This window comes from Anomaloglossus baeobatrachus, unplaced genomic scaffold (genome assembly GCF_048569485.1).
Source record: "Anomaloglossus baeobatrachus isolate aAnoBae1 unplaced genomic scaffold, aAnoBae1.hap1 Scaffold_536, whole genome shotgun sequence".
Lineage (NCBI taxonomy): Eukaryota > Metazoa > Chordata > Amphibia > Anura > Aromobatidae > Anomaloglossus > Anomaloglossus baeobatrachus.
Window position 1 is genome coordinate 185,840 of NW_027444733.1, and position 20,851 is coordinate 206,690.

The 20,851-nt window shown below is 46.3% G+C and overlaps 14 non-coding genes across 14 annotated transcripts; all 14 read right to left on the reverse strand.

Moving 5' to 3' along the window:
• Positions 1 to 14: 14 nt before the first annotated feature.
• Positions 15 to 205, reverse strand: LOC142283340 (U2 spliceosomal RNA). Its single transcript, XR_012745010.1, has one exon. It is a non-coding gene; the product is annotated as a U2 spliceosomal RNA (small nuclear RNA).
• Positions 206 to 1,592: 1,387 nt separating this feature from the next.
• Positions 1,593 to 1,783, reverse strand: LOC142283342 (U2 spliceosomal RNA). The gene has a single exon (XR_012745012.1). It is a non-coding gene; the product is annotated as a U2 spliceosomal RNA (small nuclear RNA).
• A 1,387-nt stretch (positions 1,784 to 3,170) lies between these two features.
• Positions 3,171 to 3,361, reverse strand: LOC142283343 (U2 spliceosomal RNA). The gene has a single exon (XR_012745013.1). It is a non-coding gene; the product is annotated as a U2 spliceosomal RNA (small nuclear RNA).
• Positions 3,362 to 4,748: 1,387 nt separating this feature from the next.
• On the reverse strand, positions 4,749 to 4,939 carry LOC142283344 (U2 spliceosomal RNA). Its single transcript, XR_012745014.1, has one exon. It is a non-coding gene; the product is annotated as a U2 spliceosomal RNA (small nuclear RNA).
• Positions 4,940 to 6,326: 1,387 nt separating this feature from the next.
• On the reverse strand, positions 6,327 to 6,517 carry LOC142283345 (U2 spliceosomal RNA). Its single transcript, XR_012745015.1, has one exon. It is a non-coding gene; the product is annotated as a U2 spliceosomal RNA (small nuclear RNA).
• A 1,387-nt stretch (positions 6,518 to 7,904) lies between these two features.
• Positions 7,905 to 8,095, reverse strand: LOC142283346 (U2 spliceosomal RNA). The gene has a single exon (XR_012745016.1). It is a non-coding gene; the product is annotated as a U2 spliceosomal RNA (small nuclear RNA).
• A 1,387-nt stretch (positions 8,096 to 9,482) lies between these two features.
• Positions 9,483 to 9,673, reverse strand: LOC142283347 (U2 spliceosomal RNA). The gene has a single exon (XR_012745017.1). It is a non-coding gene; the product is annotated as a U2 spliceosomal RNA (small nuclear RNA).
• Positions 9,674 to 11,060: 1,387 nt separating this feature from the next.
• LOC142283348 (U2 spliceosomal RNA) lies at positions 11,061 to 11,251 on the reverse strand. Its single transcript, XR_012745018.1, has one exon. It is a non-coding gene; the product is annotated as a U2 spliceosomal RNA (small nuclear RNA).
• Positions 11,252 to 12,638: 1,387 nt separating this feature from the next.
• Positions 12,639 to 12,829, reverse strand: LOC142283350 (U2 spliceosomal RNA). Its single transcript, XR_012745019.1, has one exon. It is a non-coding gene; the product is annotated as a U2 spliceosomal RNA (small nuclear RNA).
• Positions 12,830 to 14,216: 1,387 nt separating this feature from the next.
• On the reverse strand, positions 14,217 to 14,407 carry LOC142283351 (U2 spliceosomal RNA). Its single transcript, XR_012745020.1, has one exon. It is a non-coding gene; the product is annotated as a U2 spliceosomal RNA (small nuclear RNA).
• Positions 14,408 to 15,794: 1,387 nt separating this feature from the next.
• On the reverse strand, positions 15,795 to 15,985 carry LOC142283352 (U2 spliceosomal RNA). The gene has a single exon (XR_012745021.1). It is a non-coding gene; the product is annotated as a U2 spliceosomal RNA (small nuclear RNA).
• A 1,387-nt stretch (positions 15,986 to 17,372) lies between these two features.
• Positions 17,373 to 17,563, reverse strand: LOC142283354 (U2 spliceosomal RNA). Its single transcript, XR_012745023.1, has one exon. It is a non-coding gene; the product is annotated as a U2 spliceosomal RNA (small nuclear RNA).
• A 1,386-nt stretch (positions 17,564 to 18,949) lies between these two features.
• Positions 18,950 to 19,140, reverse strand: LOC142283357 (U2 spliceosomal RNA). The gene has a single exon (XR_012745026.1). It is a non-coding gene; the product is annotated as a U2 spliceosomal RNA (small nuclear RNA).
• A 1,387-nt stretch (positions 19,141 to 20,527) lies between these two features.
• Positions 20,528 to 20,718, reverse strand: LOC142283355 (U2 spliceosomal RNA). The gene has a single exon (XR_012745024.1). It is a non-coding gene; the product is annotated as a U2 spliceosomal RNA (small nuclear RNA).
• Positions 20,719 to 20,851: the final 133 nt, after the last annotated feature.

Here is a 20,851-nt window from a genome sequence, read left to right on the forward strand (position 1 = left end):
GAAACTGGGTTAAGAAGGGGTGCACCGTTCCTGGAGGTACTGCAATACCAGGTCAATGCGTGGAGTGGACAGAGCAAGCTCTTTTTCCATCTCCCTGTTCTAAAAATCCATTTAATATATGGTCCCCAGATAGGGGACGTATCAGATATTAAACTGATAAGAACAGATACTACACTTGATCTTAGCCAAAAGGCCGAGAAGCGATAACCAGAATTGGTTTGGGCCTCGAGTGGCACCCTGGCCTATGCCGGACACATCTTAGGGAGAGAGAGCGAGAGGGAGACAAACCCACGCCTACACAAGACATTTTGTCACCCAAGCCAACCCTTGAAAAGGCTGCTTTGCAGAGCAAAAACAAGAAGAATGGTGCGTTTTGCAGCCGCCGCCCACTGCAATGAATCTGAATAACTCCTCCTTTAGGGCGCAAGCAACTCCCCTCCCCCTTGCAGTCTTTCCAATTCACGATACAAAAAGACGGACAGGACAGGTTGCCTGACTTTCCGTCACTGCCACCCTTTGCCATCCTTACCCGTAGAAAGCCCTTTCATCATCCCCAAACCCTAATCTTTTCCCTTTCCTTCCCAGCCCCCAAACCCTGCCCTCTGTACCTTTCTCACCACCCGCTTCCCTTCTCCTGTCATCCCCCTACCACCCGGGAAAAAAAGAGATTGCCCCCTCCTTCCACTAGCCCACCCTCCCACCCAAAGAACAACTTCTTCTGCGCAGCTTGTTTTCTAGGCAGCAGCGCTATTGTGATGTCATCGGGGGGCATTGTGACAAGCCGCCAGTGTTCCGTCTCTTCATGTTGTGCACAGTTCAAACGGAAAATACATCAACAGGCAGACTACAGAAAAGCTTACTATCAAAGGTTAGAGGGGGGCTTTCTCAGAGGGCTTTTTACAGTTTTTCTATTCCCAATTAGCCGTTTAAGTGTACTTATTGAAAGTAGTAATTCTTTCATAGGCCGCCCTTTCTTAGTATTTGACGTTCCTTATATTGCGGTATGAGGCTTCGCAGTAGGTTGCAAACATTCATCACCCATGACTGTCCCCAATTGAGCTCAGAAGCTCAATGTCTATCATGACCTCTCTTTTAGAATGTCCAAGAGCAAGCAAACTATTCCTCCAGGAGAGGGCGCCAACAGACTACTAAAGAGATCATCATTACTCAAAGAAAACCCCAAAAACCAATGCATGATAGGAATAAACAGGTAACTTTCTTTGGAGTGGAAGCGGAGAGATCGCACCAGATGCCAATTCTAGATCTTATCACACCTGTGGTCACTGCAGCAGCAGGTGAATCCACTTTGTCCAAAAGGGATCTATTCCATTCAATTGCAAATGATCTAGATAAGACAGAGAACTGCAGCACGGGGACATAGCCGAGTTGGTCAGGTTGAGTGGTGATGAGTTTGCTATTTGGATGAATAAAGAAAGTCAAAAGTGTGAAAGATAAAAAACAAAAGGAGGAAGTGTGAAAAGTGAATGGGCCAAATTGAGGTGCATATGAAGACGTATGCTTTCTTCCAATTCATTAAATCGGGCTAATATGAATCAGGTGAATTGAGTTCTGCTTTTGGAAACTGGGTTAAGAAGGGGTGCACCGTTCCTGGAGGTACTGCAATACCAGGTCAATGCGTGGAGTGGACAGAGCAAGCTCTTTTTCCATCTCCCTGTTCTAAAAATCCATTTAATATATGGTCCCCAGATAGGGGACGTATCAGATATTAAACTGATAAGAACAGATACTACACTTGATCTTAGCCAAAAGGCCGAGAAGCGATAACCAGAATTGGTTTGGGCCTCGAGTGGCACCCTGGCCTATGCCGGACACATCTTAGGGAGAGAGAGCGAGAGGGAGACAAACCCACGCCTACACAAGACATTTTGTCACCCAAGCCAACCCTTGAAAAGGCTGCTTTGCAGAGCAAAAACAAGAAGAATGGTGCGTTTTGCAGCCGCCGCCCACTGCAATGAATCTGAATAACTCCTCCTTTAGGGCGCAAGCAACTCCCCTCCCCCTTGCAGTCTTTCCAATTCACGATACAAAAAGACGGACAGGACAGGTTGCCTGACTTTCCGTCACTGCCACCCTTTGCCATCCTTACCCGTAGAAAGCCCTTTCATCATCCCCAAACCCTAATCTTTTCCCTTTCCTTCCCAGCCCCCAAACCCTGCCCTCTGTACCTTTCTCACCACCCGCTTCCCTTCTCCTGTCATCCCCCTACCACCCGGGAAAAAAAGAGATTGCCCCCTCCTTCCACTAGCCCACCCTCCCACCCAAAGAACAACTTCTTCTGCGCAGCTTGTTTTCTAGGCAGCAGCGCTATTGTGATGTCATCGGGGGGCATTGTGACAAGCCGCCAGTGTTCCGTCTCTTCATGTTGTGCACAGTTCAAACGGAAAATACATCAACAGGCAGACTACAGAAAAGCTTACTATCAAAGGTTAGAGGGGGGCTTTCTCAGAGGGCTTTTTACAGTTTTTCTATTCCCAATTAGCCGTTTAAGTGTACTTATTGAAAGTAGTAATTCTTTCATAGGCCGCCCTTTCTTAGTATTTGACGTTCCTTATATTGCGGTATGAGGCTTCGCAGTAGGTTGCAAACATTCATCACCCATGACTGTCCCCAATTGAGCTCAGAAGCTCAATGTCTATCATGACCTCTCTTTTAGAATGTCCAAGAGCAAGCAAACTATTCCTCCAGGAGAGGGCGCCAACAGACTACTAAAGAGATCATCATTACTCAAAGAAAACCCCAAAAACCAATGCATGATAGGAATAAACAGGTAACTTTCTTTGGAGTGGAAGCGGAGAGATCGCACCAGATGCCAATTCTAGATCTTATCACACCTGTGGTCACTGCAGCAGCAGGTGAATCCACTTTGTCCAAAAGGGATCTATTCCATTCAATTGCAAATGATCTAGATAAGACAGAGAACTGCAGCACGGGGACATAGCCGAGTTGGTCAGGTTGAGTGGTGATGAGTTTGCTATTTGGATGAATAAAGAAAGTCAAAAGTGTGAAAGATAAAAAACAAAAGGAGGAAGTGTGAAAAGTGAATGGGCCAAATTGAGGTGCATATGAAGACGTATGCTTTCTTCCAATTCATTAAATCGGGCTAATATGAATCAGGTGAATTGAGTTCTGCTTTTGGAAACTGGGTTAAGAAGGGGTGCACCGTTCCTGGAGGTACTGCAATACCAGGTCAATGCGTGGAGTGGACAGAGCAAGCTCTTTTTCCATCTCCCTGTTCTAAAAATCCATTTAATATATGGTCCCCAGATAGGGGACGTATCAGATATTAAACTGATAAGAACAGATACTACACTTGATCTTAGCCAAAAGGCCGAGAAGCGATAACCAGAATTGGTTTGGGCCTCGAGTGGCACCCTGGCCTATGCCGGACACATCTTAGGGAGAGAGAGCGAGAGGGAGACAAACCCACGCCTACACAAGACATTTTGTCACCCAAGCCAACCCTTGAAAAGGCTGCTTTGCAGAGCAAAAACAAGAAGAATGGTGCGTTTTGCAGCCGCCGCCCACTGCAATGAATCTGAATAACTCCTCCTTTAGGGCGCAAGCAACTCCCCTCCCCCTTGCAGTCTTTCCAATTCACGATACAAAAAGACGGACAGGACAGGTTGCCTGACTTTCCGTCACTGCCACCCTTTGCCATCCTTACCCGTAGAAAGCCCTTTCATCATCCCCAAACCCTAATCTTTTCCCTTTCCTTCCCAGCCCCCAAACCCTGCCCTCTGTACCTTTCTCACCACCCGCTTCCCTTCTCCTGTCATCCCCCTACCACCCGGGAAAAAAAGAGATTGCCCCCTCCTTCCACTAGCCCACCCTCCCACCCAAAGAACAACTTCTTCTGCGCAGCTTGTTTTCTAGGCAGCAGCGCTATTGTGATGTCATCGGGGGGCATTGTGACAAGCCGCCAGTGTTCCGTCTCTTCATGTTGTGCACAGTTCAAACGGAAAATACATCAACAGGCAGACTACAGAAAAGCTTACTATCAAAGGTTAGAGGGGGGCTTTCTCAGAGGGCTTTTTACAGTTTTTCTATTCCCAATTAGCCGTTTAAGTGTACTTATTGAAAGTAGTAATTCTTTCATAGGCCGCCCTTTCTTAGTATTTGACGTTCCTTATATTGCGGTATGAGGCTTCGCAGTAGGTTGCAAACATTCATCACCCATGACTGTCCCCAATTGAGCTCAGAAGCTCAATGTCTATCATGACCTCTCTTTTAGAATGTCCAAGAGCAAGCAAACTATTCCTCCAGGAGAGGGCGCCAACAGACTACTAAAGAGATCATCATTACTCAAAGAAAACCCCAAAAACCAATGCATGATAGGAATAAACAGGTAACTTTCTTTGGAGTGGAAGCGGAGAGATCGCACCAGATGCCAATTCTAGATCTTATCACACCTGTGGTCACTGCAGCAGCAGGTGAATCCACTTTGTCCAAAAGGGATCTATTCCATTCAATTGCAAATGATCTAGATAAGACAGAGAACTGCAGCACGGGGACATAGCCGAGTTGGTCAGGTTGAGTGGTGATGAGTTTGCTATTTGGATGAATAAAGAAAGTCAAAAGTGTGAAAGATAAAAAACAAAAGGAGGAAGTGTGAAAAGTGAATGGGCCAAATTGAGGTGCATATGAAGACGTATGCTTTCTTCCAATTCATTAAATCGGGCTAATATGAATCAGGTGAATTGAGTTCTGCTTTTGGAAACTGGGTTAAGAAGGGGTGCACCGTTCCTGGAGGTACTGCAATACCAGGTCAATGCGTGGAGTGGACAGAGCAAGCTCTTTTTCCATCTCCCTGTTCTAAAAATCCATTTAATATATGGTCCCCAGATAGGGGACGTATCAGATATTAAACTGATAAGAACAGATACTACACTTGATCTTAGCCAAAAGGCCGAGAAGCGATAACCAGAATTGGTTTGGGCCTCGAGTGGCACCCTGGCCTATGCCGGACACATCTTAGGGAGAGAGAGCGAGAGGGAGACAAACCCACGCCTACACAAGACATTTTGTCACCCAAGCCAACCCTTGAAAAGGCTGCTTTGCAGAGCAAAAACAAGAAGAATGGTGCGTTTTGCAGCCGCCGCCCACTGCAATGAATCTGAATAACTCCTCCTTTAGGGTGCAAGCAACTCCCCTCCCCCTTGCAGTCTTTCCAATTCACGATACAAAAAGACGGACAGGACAGGTTGCCTGACTTTCCGTCACTGCCACCCTTTGCCATCCTTACCCGTAGAAAGCCCTTTCATCATCCCCAAACCCTAATCTTTTCCCTTTCCTTCCCAGCCCCCAAACCCTGCCCTCTGTACCTTTCTCACCACCCGCTTCCCTTCTCCTGTCATCCCCCTACCACCCGGGAAAAAAAGAGATTGCCCCCTCCTTCCACTAGCCCACCCTCCCACCCAAAGAACAACTTCTTCTGCGCAGCTTGTTTTCTAGGCAGCAGCGCTATTGTGATGTCATCGGGGGGCATTGTGACAAGCCGCCAGTGTTCCGTCTCTTCATGTTGTGCACAGTTCAAACGGAAAATACATCAACAGGCAGACTACAGAAAAGCTTACTATCAAAGGTTAGAGGGGGGCTTTCTCAGAGGGCTTTTTACAGTTTTTCTATTCCCAATTAGCCGTTTAAGTGTACTTATTGAAAGTAGTAATTCTTTCATAGGCCGCCCTTTCTTAGTATTTGACGTTCCTTATATTGCGGTATGAGGCTTCGCAGTAGGTTGCAAACATTCATCACCCATGACTGTCCCCAATTGAGCTCAGAAGCTCAATGTCTATCATGACCTCTCTTTTAGAATGTCCAAGAGCAAGCAAACTATTCCTCCAGGAGAGGGCGCCAACAGACTACTAAAGAGATCATCATTACTCAAAGAAAACCCCAAAAACCAATGCATGATAGGAATAAACAGGTAACTTTCTTTGGAGTGGAAGCGGAGAGATCGCACCAGATGCCAATTCTAGATCTTATCACACCTGTGGTCACTGCAGCAGCAGGTGAATCCACTTTGTCCAAAAGGGATCTATTCCATTCAATTGCAAATGATCTAGATAAGACAGAGAACTGCAGCACGGGGACATAGCCGAGTTGGTCAGGTTGAGTGGTGATGAGTTTGCTATTTGGATGAATAAAGAAAGTCAAAAGTGTGAAAGATAAAAAACAAAAGGAGGAAGTGTGAAAAGTGAATGGGCCAAATTGAGGTGCATATGAAGACGTATGCTTTCTTCCAATTCATTAAATCGGGCTAATATGAATCAGGTGAATTGAGTTCTGCTTTTGGAAACTGGGTTAAGAAGGGGTGCACCGTTCCTGGAGGTACTGCAATACCAGGTCAATGCGTGGAGTGGACAGAGCAAGCTCTTTTTCCATCTCCCTGTTCTAAAAATCCATTTAATATATGGTCCCCAGATAGGGGACGTATCAGATATTAAACTGATAAGAACAGATACTACACTTGATCTTAGCCAAAAGGCCGAGAAGCGATAACCAGAATTGGTTTGGGCCTCGAGTGGCACCCTGGCCTATGCCGGACACATCTTAGGGAGAGAGAGCGAGAGGGAGACAAACCCACGCCTACACAAGACATTTTGTCACCCAAGCCAACCCTTGAAAAGGCTGCTTTGCAGAGCAAAAACAAGAAGAATGGTGCGTTTTGCAGCCGCCGCCCACTGCAATGAATCTGAATAACTCCTCCTTTAGGGCGCAAGCAACTCCCCTCCCCCTTGCAGTCTTTCCAATTCACGATACAAAAAGACGGACAGGACAGGTTGCCTGACTTTCCGTCACTGCCACCCTTTGCCATCCTTACCCGTAGAAAGCCCTTTCATCATCCCCAAACCCTAATCTTTTCCCTTTCCTTCCCAGCCCCCAAACCCTGCCCTCTGTACCTTTCTCACCACCCGCTTCCCTTCTCCTGTCATCCCCCTACCACCCGGGAAAAAAAGAGATTGCCCCCTCCTTCCACTAGCCCACCCTCCCACCCAAAGAACAACTTCTTCTGCGCAGCTTGTTTTCTAGGCAGCAGCGCTATTGTGATGTCATCGGGGGGCATTGTGACAAGCCGCCAGTGTTCCGTCTCTTCATGTTGTGCACAGTTCAAACGGAAAATACATCAACAGGCAGACTACAGAAAAGCTTACTATCAAAGGTTAGAGGGGGGCTTTCTCAGAGGGCTTTTTACAGTTTTTCTATTCCCAATTAGCCGTTTAAGTGTACTTATTGAAAGTAGTAATTCTTTCATAGGCCGCCCTTTCTTAGTATTTGACGTTCCTTATATTGCGGTATGAGGCTTCGCAGTAGGTTGCAAACATTCATCACCCATGACTGTCCCCAATTGAGCTCAGAAGCTCAATGTCTATCATGACCTCTCTTTTAGAATGTCCAAGAGCAAGCAAACTATTCCTCCAGGAGAGGGCGCCAACAGACTACTAAAGAGATCATCATTACTCAAAGAAAACCCCAAAAACCAATGCATGATAGGAATAAACAGGTAACTTTCTTTGGAGTGGAAGCGGAGAGATCGCACCAGATGCCAATTCTAGATCTTATCACACCTGTGGTCACTGCAGCAGCAGGTGAATCCACTTTGTCCAAAAGGGATCTATTCCATTCAATTGCAAATGATCTAGATAAGACAGAGAACTGCAGCACGGGGACATAGCCGAGTTGGTCAGGTTGAGTGGTGATGAGTTTGCTATTTGGATGAATAAAGAAAGTCAAAAGTGTGAAAGATAAAAAACAAAAGGAGGAAGTGTGAAAAGTGAATGGGCCAAATTGAGGTGCATATGAAGACGTATGCTTTCTTCCAATTCATTAAATCGGGCTAATATGAATCAGGTGAATTGAGTTCTGCTTTTGGAAACTGGGTTAAGAAGGGGTGCACCGTTCCTGGAGGTACTGCAATACCAGGTCAATGCGTGGAGTGGACAGAGCAAGCTCTTTTTCCATCTCCCTGTTCTAAAAATCCATTTAATATATGGTCCCCAGATAGGGGACGTATCAGATATTAAACTGATAAGAACAGATACTACACTTGATCTTAGCCAAAAGGCCGAGAAGCGATAACCAGAATTGGTTTGGGCCTCGAGTGGCACCCTGGCCTATGCCGGACACATCTTAGGGAGAGAGAGCGAGAGGGAGACAAACCCACGCCTACACAAGACATTTTGTCACCCAAGCCAACCCTTGAAAAGGCTGCTTTGCAGAGCAAAAACAAGAAGAATGGTGCGTTTTGCAGCCGCCGCCCACTGCAATGAATCTGAATAACTCCTCCTTTAGGGCGCAAGCAACTCCCCTCCCCCTTGCAGTCTTTCCAATTCACGATACAAAAAGACGGACAGGACAGGTTGCCTGACTTTCCGTCACTGCCACCCTTTGCCATCCTTACCCGTAGAAAGCCCTTTCATCATCCCCAAACCCTAATCTTTTCCCTTTCCTTCCCAGCCCCCAAACCCTGCCCTCTGTACCTTTCTCACCACCCGCTTCCCTTCTCCTGTCATCCCCCTACCACCCGGGAAAAAAAGAGATTGCCCCCTCCTTCCACTAGCCCACCCTCCCACCCAAAGAACAACTTCTTCTGCGCAGCTTGTTTTCTAGGCAGCAGCGCTATTGTGATGTCATCGGGGGGCATTGTGACAAGCCGCCAGTGTTCCGTCTCTTCATGTTGTGCACAGTTCAAACGGAAAATACATCAACAGGCAGACTACAGAAAAGCTTACTATCAAAGGTTAGAGGGGGGCTTTCTCAGAGGGCTTTTTACAGTTTTTCTATTCCCAATTAGCCGTTTAAGTGTACTTATTGAAAGTAGTAATTCTTTCATAGGCCGCCCTTTCTTAGTATTTGACGTTCCTTATATTGCGGTATGAGGCTTCGCAGTAGGTTGCAAACATTCATCACCCATGACTGTCCCCAATTGAGCTCAGAAGCTCAATGTCTATCATGACCTCTCTTTTAGAATGTCCAAGAGCAAGCAAACTATTCCTCCAGGAGAGGGCGCCAACAGACTACTAAAGAGATCATCATTACTCAAAGAAAACCCCAAAAACCAATGCATGATAGGAATAAACAGGTAACTTTCTTTGGAGTGGAAGCGGAGAGATCGCACCAGATGCCAATTCTAGATCTTATCACACCTGTGGTCACTGCAGCAGCAGGTGAATCCACTTTGTCCAAAAGGGATCTATTCCATTCAATTGCAAATGATCTAGATAAGACAGAGAACTGCAGCACGGGGACATAGCCGAGTTGGTCAGGTTGAGTGGTGATGAGTTTGCTATTTGGATGAATAAAGAAAGTCAAAAGTGTGAAAGATAAAAAACAAAAGGAGGAAGTGTGAAAAGTGAATGGGCCAAATTGAGGTGCATATGAAGACGTATGCTTTCTTCCAATTCATTAAATCGGGCTAATATGAATCAGGTGAATTGAGTTCTGCTTTTGGAAACTGGGTTAAGAAGGGGTGCACCGTTCCTGGAGGTACTGCAATACCAGGTCAATGCGTGGAGTGGACAGAGCAAGCTCTTTTTCCATCTCCCTGTTCTAAAAATCCATTTAATATATGGTCCCCAGATAGGGGACGTATCAGATATTAAACTGATAAGAACAGATACTACACTTGATCTTAGCCAAAAGGCCGAGAAGCGATAACCAGAATTGGTTTGGGCCTCGAGTGGCACCCTGGCCTATGCCGGACACATCTTAGGGAGAGAGAGCGAGAGGGAGACAAACCCACGCCTACACAAGACATTTTGTCACCCAAGCCAACCCTTGAAAAGGCTGCTTTGCAGAGCAAAAACAAGAAGAATGGTGCGTTTTGCAGCCGCCGCCCACTGCAATGAATCTGAATAACTCCTCCTTTAGGGCGCAAGCAACTCCCCTCCCCCTTGCAGTCTTTCCAATTCACGATACAAAAAGACGGACAGGACAGGTTGCCTGACTTTCCGTCACTGCCACCCTTTGCCATCCTTACCCGTAGAAAGCCCTTTCATCATCCCCAAACCCTAATCTTTTCCCTTTCCTTCCCAGCCCCCAAACCCTGCCCTCTGTACCTTTCTCACCACCCGCTTCCCTTCTCCTGTCATCCCCCTACCACCCGGGAAAAAAAGAGATTGCCCCCTCCTTCCACTAGCCCACCCTCCCACCCAAAGAACAACTTCTTCTGCGCAGCTTGTTTTCTAGGCAGCAGCGCTATTGTGATGTCATCGGGGGGCATTGTGACAAGCCGCCAGTGTTCCGTCTCTTCATGTTGTGCACAGTTCAAACGGAAAATACATCAACAGGCAGACTACAGAAAAGCTTACTATCAAAGGTTAGAGGGGGGCTTTCTCAGAGGGCTTTTTACAGTTTTTCTATTCCCAATTAGCCGTTTAAGTGTACTTATTGAAAGTAGTAATTCTTTCATAGGCCGCCCTTTCTTAGTATTTGACGTTCCTTATATTGCGGTATGAGGCTTCGCAGTAGGTTGCAAACATTCATCACCCATGACTGTCCCCAATTGAGCTCAGAAGCTCAATGTCTATCATGACCTCTCTTTTAGAATGTCCAAGAGCAAGCAAACTATTCCTCCAGGAGAGGGCGCCAACAGACTACTAAAGAGATCATCATTACTCAAAGAAAACCCCAAAAACCAATGCATGATAGGAATAAACAGGTAACTTTCTTTGGAGTGGAAGCGGAGAGATCGCACCAGATGCCAATTCTAGATCTTATCACACCTGTGGTCACTGCAGCAGCAGGTGAATCCACTTTGTCCAAAAGGGATCTATTCCATTCAATTGCAAATGATCTAGATAAGACAGAGAACTGCAGCACGGGGACATAGCCGAGTTGGTCAGGTTGAGTGGTGATGAGTTTGCTATTTGGATGAATAAAGAAAGTCAAAAGTGTGAAAGATAAAAAACAAAAGGAGGAAGTGTGAAAAGTGAATGGGCCAAATTGAGGTGCATATGAAGACGTATGCTTTCTTCCAATTCATTAAATCGGGCTAATATGAATCAGGTGAATTGAGTTCTGCTTTTGGAAACTGGGTTAAGAAGGGGTGCACCGTTCCTGGAGGTACTGCAATACCAGGTCAATGCGTGGAGTGGACAGAGCAAGCTCTTTTTCCATCTCCCTGTTCTAAAAATCCATTTAATATATGGTCCCCAGATAGGGGACGTATCAGATATTAAACTGATAAGAACAGATACTACACTTGATCTTAGCCAAAAGGCCGAGAAGCGATAACCAGAATTGGTTTGGGCCTCGAGTGGCACCCTGGCCTATGCCGGACACATCTTAGGGAGAGAGAGCGAGAGGGAGACAAACCCACGCCTACACAAGACATTTTGTCACCCAAGCCAACCCTTGAAAAGGCTGCTTTGCAGAGCAAAAACAAGAAGAATGGTGCGTTTTGCAGCCGCCGCCCACTGCAATGAATCTGAATAACTCCTCCTTTAGGGCGCAAGCAACTCCCCTCCCCCTTGCAGTCTTTCCAATTCACGATACAAAAAGACGGACAGGACAGGTTGCCTGACTTTCCGTCACTGCCACCCTTTGCCATCCTTACCCGTAGAAAGCCCTTTCATCATCCCCAAACCCTAATCTTTTCCCTTTCCTTCCCAGCCCCCAAACCCTGCCCTCTGTACCTTTCTCACCACCCGCTTCCCTTCTCCTGTCATCCCCCTACCACCCGGGAAAAAAAGAGATTGCCCCCTCCTTCCACTAGCCCACCCTCCCACCCAAAGAACAACTTCTTCTGCGCAGCTTGTTTTCTAGGCAGCAGCGCTATTGTGATGTCATCGGGGGGCATTGTGACAAGCCGCCAGTGTTCCGTCTCTTCATGTTGTGCACAGTTCAAACGGAAAATACATCAACAGGCAGACTACAGAAAAGCTTACTATCAAAGGTTAGAGGGGGGCTTTCTCAGAGGGCTTTTTACAGTTTTTCTATTCCCAATTAGCCGTTTAAGTGTACTTATTGAAAGTAGTAATTCTTTCATAGGCCGCCCTTTCTTAGTATTTGACGTTCCTTATATTGCGGTATGAGGCTTCGCAGTAGGTTGCAAACATTCATCACCCATGACTGTCCCCAATTGAGCTCAGAAGCTCAATGTCTATCATGACCTCTCTTTTAGAATGTCCAAGAGCAAGCAAACTATTCCTCCAGGAGAGGGCGCCAACAGACTACTAAAGAGATCATCATTACTCAAAGAAAACCCCAAAAACCAATGCATGATAGGAATAAACAGGTAACTTTCTTTGGAGTGGAAGCGGAGAGATCGCACCAGATGCCAATTCTAGATCTTATCACACCTGTGGTCACTGCAGCAGCAGGTGAATCCACTTTGTCCAAAAGGGATCTATTCCATTCAATTGCAAATGATCTAGATAAGACAGAGAACTGCAGCACGGGGACATAGCCGAGTTGGTCAGGTTGAGTGGTGATGAGTTTGCTATTTGGATGAATAAAGAAAGTCAAAAGTGTGAAAGATAAAAAACAAAAGGAGGAAGTGTGAAAAGTGAATGGGCCAAATTGAGGTGCATATGAAGACGTATGCTTTCTTCCAATTCATTAAATCGGGCTAATATGAATCAGGTGAATTGAGTTCTGCTTTTGGAAACTGGGTTAAGAAGGGGTGCACCGTTCCTGGAGGTACTGCAATACCAGGTCAATGCGTGGAGTGGACAGAGCAAGCTCTTTTTCCATCTCCCTGTTCTAAAAATCCATTTAATATATGGTCCCCAGATAGGGGACGTATCAGATATTAAACTGATAAGAACAGATACTACACTTGATCTTAGCCAAAAGGCCGAGAAGCGATAACCAGAATTGGTTTGGGCCTCGAGTGGCACCCTGGCCTATGCCGGACACATCTTAGGGAGAGAGAGCGAGAGGGAGACAAACCCACGCCTACACAAGACATTTTGTCACCCAAGCCAACCCTTGAAAAGGCTGCTTTGCAGAGCAAAAACAAGAAGAATGGTGCGTTTTGCAGCCGCCGCCCACTGCAATGAATCTGAATAACTCCTCCTTTAGGGCGCAAGCAACTCCCCTCCCCCTTGCAGTCTTTCCAATTCACGATACAAAAAGACGGACAGGACAGGTTGCCTGACTTTCCGTCACTGCCACCCTTTGCCATCCTTACCCGTAGAAAGCCCTTTCATCATCCCCAAACCCTAATCTTTTCCCTTTCCTTCCCAGCCCCCAAACCCTGCCCTCTGTACCTTTCTCACCACCCGCTTCCCTTCTCCTGTCATCCCCCTACCACCCGGGAAAAAAAGAGATTGCCCCCTCCTTCCACTAGCCCACCCTCCCACCCAAAGAACAACTTCTTCTGCGCAGCTTGTTTTCTAGGCAGCAGCGCTATTGTGATGTCATCGGGGGGCATTGTGACAAGCCGCCAGTGTTCCGTCTCTTCATGTTGTGCACAGTTCAAACGGAAAATACATCAACAGGCAGACTACAGAAAAGCTTACTATCAAAGGTTAGAGGGGGGCTTTCTCAGAGGGCTTTTTACAGTTTTTCTATTCCCAATTAGCCGTTTAAGTGTACTTATTGAAAGTAGTAATTCTTTCATAGGCCGCCCTTTCTTAGTATTTGACGTTCCTTATATTGCGGTATGAGGCTTCGCAGTAGGTTGCAAACATTCATCACCCATGACTGTCCCCAATTGAGCTCAGAAGCTCAATGTCTATCATGACCTCTCTTTTAGAATGTCCAAGAGCAAGCAAACTATTCCTCCAGGAGAGGGCGCCAACAGACTACTAAAGAGATCATCATTACTCAAAGAAAACCCCAAAAACCAATGCATGATAGGAATAAACAGGTAACTTTCTTTGGAGTGGAAGCGGAGAGATCGCACCAGATGCCAATTCTAGATCTTATCACACCTGTGGTCACTGCAGCAGCAGGTGAATCCACTTTGTCCAAAAGGGATCTATTCCATTCAATTGCAAATGATCTAGATAAGACAGAGAACTGCAGCACGGGGACATAGCCGAGTTGGTCAGGTTGAGTGGTGATGAGTTTGCTATTTGGATGAATAAAGAAAGTCAAAAGTGTGAAAGATAAAAAACAAAAGGAGGAAGTGTGAAAAGTGAATGGGCCAAATTGAGGTGCATATGAAGACGTATGCTTTCTTCCAATTCATTAAATCGGGCTAATATGAATCAGGTGAATTGAGTTCTGCTTTTGGAAACTGGGTTAAGAAGGGGTGCACCGTTCCTGGAGGTACTGCAATACCAGGTCAATGCGTGGAGTGGACAGAGCAAGCTCTTTTTCCATCTCCCTGTTCTAAAAATCCATTTAATATATGGTCCCCAGATAGGGGACGTATCAGATATTAAACTGATAAGAACAGATACTACACTTGATCTTAGCCAAAAGGCCGAGAAGCGATAACCAGAATTGGTTTGGGCCTCGAGTGGCACCCTGGCCTATGCCGGACACATCTTAGGGAGAGAGAGCGAGAGGGAGACAAACCCACGCCTACACAAGACATTTTGTCACCCAAGCCAACCCTTGAAAAGGCTGCTTTGCAGAGCAAAAACAAGAAGAATGGTGCGTTTTGCAGCCGCCGCCCACTGCAATGAATCTGAATAACTCCTCCTTTAGGGCGCAAGCAACTCCCCTCCCCCTTGCAGTCTTTCCAATTCACGATACAAAAAGACGGACAGGACAGGTTGCCTGACTTTCCGTCACTGCCACCCTTTGCCATCCTTACCCGTAGAAAGCCCTTTCATCATCCCCAAACCCTAATCTTTTCCCTTTCCTTCCCAGCCCCCAAACCCTGCCCTCTGTACCTTTCTCACCACCCGCTTCCCTTCTCCTGTCATCCCCCTACCACCCGGGAAAAAAAGAGATTGCCCCCTCCTTCCACTAGCCCACCCTCCCACCCAAAGAACAACTTCTTCTGCGCAGCTTGTTTTCTAGGCAGCAGCGCTATTGTGATGTCATCGGGGGGCATTGTGACAAGCCGCCAGTGTTCCGTCTCTTCATGTTGTGCACAGTTCAAACGGAAAATACATCAACAGGCAGACTACAGAAAAGCTTACTATCAAAGGTTAGAGGGGGGCTTTCTCAGAGGGCTTTTTACAGTTTTTCTATTCCCAATTAGCCGTTTAAGTGTACTTATTGAAAGTAGTAATTCTTTCATAGGCCGCCCTTTCTTAGTATTTGACGTTCCTTATATTGCGGTATGAGGCTTCGCAGTAGGTTGCAAACATTCATCACCCATGACTGTCCCCAATTGAGCTCAGAAGCTCAATGTCTATCATGACCTCTCTTTTAGAATGTCCAAGAGCAAGCAAACTATTCCTCCAGGAGAGGGCGCCAACAGACTACTAAAGAGATCATCATTACTCAAAGAAAACCCCAAAAACCAATGCATGATAGGAATAAACAGGTAACTTTCTTTGGAGTGGAAGCGGAGAGATCGCACCAGATGCCAATTCTAGATCTTATCACACCTGTGGTCACTGCAGCAGCAGGTGAATCCACTTTGTCCAAAAGGGATCTATTCCATTCAATTGCAAATGATCTAGATAAGACAGAGAACTGCAGCACGGGGACATAGCCGAGTTGGTCAGGTTGAGTGGTGATGAGTTTGCTATTTGGATGAATAAAGAAAGTCAAAAGTGTGAAAGATAAAAAACAAAAGGAGGAAGTGTGAAAAGTGAATGGGCCAAATTGAGGTGCATATGAAGACGTATGCTTTCTTCCAATTCATTAAATCGGGCTAATATGAATCAGGTGAATTGAGTTCTGCTTTTGGAAACTGGGTTAAGAAGGGGTGCACCGTTCCTGGAGGTACTGCAATACCAGGTCAATGCGTGGAGTGGACAGAGCAAGCTCTTTTTCCATCTCCCTGTTCTAAAAATCCATTTAATATATGGTCCCCAGATAGGGGACGTATCAGATATTAAACTGATAAGAACAGATACTACACTTGATCTTAGCCAAAAGGCCGAGAAGCGATAACCAGAATTGGTTTGGGCCTCGAGTGGCACCCTGGCCTATGCCGGACACATCTTAGGGAGAGAGAGCGAGAGGGAGACAAACCCACGCCTACACAAGACATTTTGTCACCCAAGCCAACCCTTGAAAAGGCTGCTTTGCAGAGCAAAAACAAGAAGAATGGTGCGTTTTGCAGCCGCCGCCCACTGCAATGAATCTGAATAACTCCTCCTTTAGGGCGCAAGCAACTCCCCTCCCCCTTGCAGTCTTTCCAATTCACGATACAAAAAGACGGACAGGACAGGTTGCCTGACTTTCCGTCACTGCCACCCTTTGCCATCCTTACCCGTAGAAAGCCCTTTCATCATCCCCAAACCCTAATCTTTTCCCTTTCCTTCCCAGCCCCCAAACCCTGCCCTCTGTACCTTTCTCACCACCCGCTTCCCTTCTCCTGTCATCCCCCTACCACCCGGGAAAAAAAGAGATTGCCCCCTCCTTCCACTAGCCCACCCTCCCACCCAAAGAACAACTTCTTCTGCGCAGCTTGTTTTCTAGGCAGCAGCGCTATTGTGATGTCATCGGGGGGCATTGTGACAAGCCGCCAGTGTTCCGTCTCTTCATGTTGTGCACAGTTCAAACGGAAAATACATCAACAGGCAGACTACAGAAAAGCTTACTATCAAAGGTTAGAGGGGGGCTTTCTCAGAGGGCTTTTTACAGTTTTTCTATTCCCAATTAGCCGTTTAAGTGTACTTATTGAAAGTAGTAATTCTTTCATAGGCCGCCCTTTCTTAGTATTTGACGTTCCTTATATTGCGGTATGAGGCTTCGCAGTAGGTTGCAAACATTCATCACCCATGACTGTCCCCAATTGAGCTCAGAAGCTCAATGTCTATCATGACCTCTCTTTTAGAATGTCCAAGAGCAAGCAAACTATTCCTCCAGGAGAGGGCGCCAACAGACTACTAAAGAGATCATCATTACTCAAAGAAAACCCCAAAAACCAATGCATGATAGGAATAAACAGGTAACTTTCTTTGGAGTGGAAGCGGAGAGATCGCACCAGATGCCAATTCTAGATCTTATCACACCTGTGGTCACTGCAGCAGCAGGTGAATCCACTTTGTCCAAAAGGGATCTATTCCATTCAATTGCAAATGATCTAGATAAGACAGAGAACTGCAGCACGGGGACATAGCCGAGTTGGTCAGGTTGAGTGGTGATGAGTTTGCTATTTGGATGAATAAAGAAAGTCAAAAGTGTGAAAGATAAAAAACAAAAGGAGGAAGTGTGAAAAGTGAATGGGCCAAATTGAGGTGCATATGAAGACGTATGCTTTCTTCCAATTCATTAAATCGGGCTAATATGAATCAGGTGAATTGAGTTCTGCTTTTGGAAACTGGGTTAAGAAGGGGTGCACCGTTCCTGGAGGTACTGCAATACCAGGTCAATGCGTGGAGTGGACAGAGCAAGCTCTTTTTCCATCTCCCTGTTCTAAAAATCCATTTAATATATGGTCCCCAGATAGGGGACGTATCAGATATTAAACTGATAAGAACAGATACTACACTTGATCTTAGCCAAAAGGCCGAGAAGCGATAACCAGAATTGGTTTGGGCCTCGAGTGGCACCCTGGCCTATGCCGGACACATCTTAGGGAGAGAGAGCGAGAGGGAGACAAACCCACGCCTACACAAGACATTTTGTCACCCAAGCCAACCCTTGAAAAGGCTGCTTTGCAGAGCAAAAACAAGAAGAATGGTGCGTTTTGCAGCCGCCGCCCACTGCAATGAATCTGAATAACTCCTCCTTTAGGGCGCAAGCAACTCCCCTCCCCCTTGCAGTCTTTCCAATTCACGATACAAAAAGACGGACAGGACAGGTTGCCTGACTTTCCGTCACTGCCACCCTTTGCCATCCTTACCCGTAGAAAGCCCTTTCATCATCCCCAAACCCTAATCTTTTCCCTTTCCTTCCCAGCCCCCAAACCCTGCCCTCTGTACCTTTCTCACCACCCGCTTCCCTTCTCCTGTCATCCCCCTACCACCCGGGAAAAAAAGAGATTGCCCCCTCCTTCCACTAGCCCACCCTCCCACCCAAAGAACAACTTCTTCTGCGCAGCTTGTTTTCTAGGCAGCAGCGCTATTGTGATGTCATCGGGGGGCATTGTGACAAGCCGCCAGTGTTCCGTCTCTTCATGTTGTGCACAGTTCAAACGGAAAATACATCAACAGGCAGACTACAGAAAAGCTTACTATCAAAGGTTAGAGGGGGGCTTTCTCAGAGGGCTTTTTACAGTTTTTCTATTCCCAATTAGCCGTTTAAGTGTACTTATTGAAAGTAGTAATTCTTTCATAGGCCGCCCTTTCTTAGTATTTGACGTTCCTTATATTGCGGTATGAGGCTTCGCAGTAGGTTGCAAACATTCATCACCCATGACTGTCCCCAATTGAGCTCAGAAGCTCAATGTCTATCATGACCTCTCTTTTAGAATGTCCAAGAGCAAGCAAACTATTCCTCCAGGAGAGGGCGCCAACAGACTACTAAAGAGATCATCATTACTCAAAGAAAACCCCAAAAACCAATGCATGATAGGAATAAACAGGTAACTTTCTTTGGAGTGGAAGCGGAGAGATCGCACAGATGCCAATTCTAGATCTTATCACACCTGTGGTCACTGCAGCAGCAGGTGAATCCACTTTGTCCAAAAGGGATCTATTCCATTCAATTGCAAATGATCTAGATAAGACAGAGAACTGCAGCACGGGGACATAGCCGAGTTGGTCAGGTTGAGTGGTGATGAGTTTGCTATTTGGATGAATAAAGAAAGTCAAAAGTGTGAAAGATAAAAAACAAAAGGAGGAAGTGTGAAAAGTGAATGGGCCAAATTGAGGTGCATATGAAGACGTATGCTTTCTTCCAATCATTAAATCGGGCTAATATGAATCAGGTGAATTGAGTTCTGCTTTTGGAAACTGGGTTAAGAAGGGGTTGCACCGTTCCTGGAGGTACTGCAATACCAGGTCAATGCGTGGAGTGGACAGAGCAAGCTCTTTTTCCATCTCCCTGTTCTAAAAATCCATTTAATATATGGTCCCCAGATAGGGGACGTATCAGATATTAAACTGATAAGAACAGATACTACACTTGATCTTAGCCAAAAGGCCGAGAAGCGATAACCAGAATTGGTTTGGGCCTCGAGTGGCACCCTGGCCTATGCCGGACACATCTTAGGGAGAGAGAGCGAGAGGGAGACAAACCCACGCCTACACAAGACATTTTGTCACCCAAGCCAACCCTTGAAAGGCTGCTTTGCAGAGCAAAAACAAGAAGAATGGTGCGTTTTGCAGCCGCCGCCCACTGCAATGAATCTGAATAACTCCTCCTTTAGGGCGCAAGCAACTCCCCTCCCCCTTGCAGTCTTTCCAATTCACGATACAAAAAGACGGACAGGACAGGTTGCCTGACTTTCCGTCACTGCCACCCTTTGCCATCCTTACCCGTAGAAAGCCCTTTCATCATCCCCAAACCCTAATCTTTTCCCTTTCCTTCCCAGCCCCCAAACCCTGCCCTCTGTACCTTTCTCACCACCCGCTTCCCTTCTCCTGTCATCCCCCTACCACCCGGGAAAAAAAGAGATTGCCCCCTCCTTCCACTAGCCCACCCTCCCACCCAAAGAACAACTTCTTCTGCGCAGCTTGTTTTCTAGGCAGCAGCGCTATTGTGATGTCATCGGGGGGCATTGTGACAAGCCGCCAGTGTTCCGTCTCTTCATGTTGTGCACAGTTCAAACGGAAAATACATCAACAGGCAGACTACAGAAAAGCTTACTATCAAAGGTTAGAGGGGGGCTTTCTCAGAGGGCTTTTTACAGTTTTTCTATTCCCAATTAGCCGTTTAAGTGTACTTATTGAAAGTAGTAATTCTTTCATAGGCCGCCCTTTCTTAGTATTTGACGTTCCTTATATTGCGGTATGAGGCTTCGCAGTAGGTTGCAAACATTCATCACCCATGACTGTCCCCAATTGAGCTCAGAAGCTCAATGTCTATCATGACCTCTCTTTTAGAATGTCCAAGAGCAAGCAAACTATTCCTCCAGGAGAGGGCGCCAACAGACTACTAAAGAGATCATCATTACTCAAAGAAAACCCCAAAAACCAATGCATGATAGGAATAAACAGGTAACTTTCTTTGGAGTGGAAGCGGAGAGATCGCACCAGATGCCAATTCTAGATCTTATCACACCTGTGGTCACTGCAGCAGCAGGTGAATCCACTTTGTCCAAAAGGGATCTATTCCATTCAATTGCAAATGATCTAGATAAGACAGAGAACTGCAGCACGGGGACATAGCCGAGTTGGTCAGGTTGAGTGGTGAATGAGTTTGCTATTTGGATGAATAAAGAAAGTCAAAAGTGTGAAAGATAAAAAACAAAAGGAGGAAGTGTGAAAAGTGAATGGGCCAAATTGAGGTGCATATGAAGACGTATGCTTTCTTCCAATTCATTAAATCGGGCTAATATGAATCAGGTGAATTGAGTTCTGCTTTTGGAAACTGGGTTAAGAAGGGGTGCACCGTTCCTGGAGGTACTGCAATACCAGGTCAATGCGTGGAGTGGACAGAGCAAGCTCTTTTTCCATCTCCCTGTTCTAAAAATCCATTTAATATATGGTCCCCAGATAGGGGACGTATCAGATATTAAACTGATAAGAACAGATACTACACTTGATCTTAGCCAAAAGGCCGAGAAGCGATAACCAGAATTGGTTTGGGCCTCGAGTGGCACCCTGGCCTATGCCGGACACATCTTAGGGAGAGAGAGCGAGAGGGAGACAAACCCACGCCTACACAAGACATTTTGTCACCCAAGCCAACCCTTGAAAAGGCT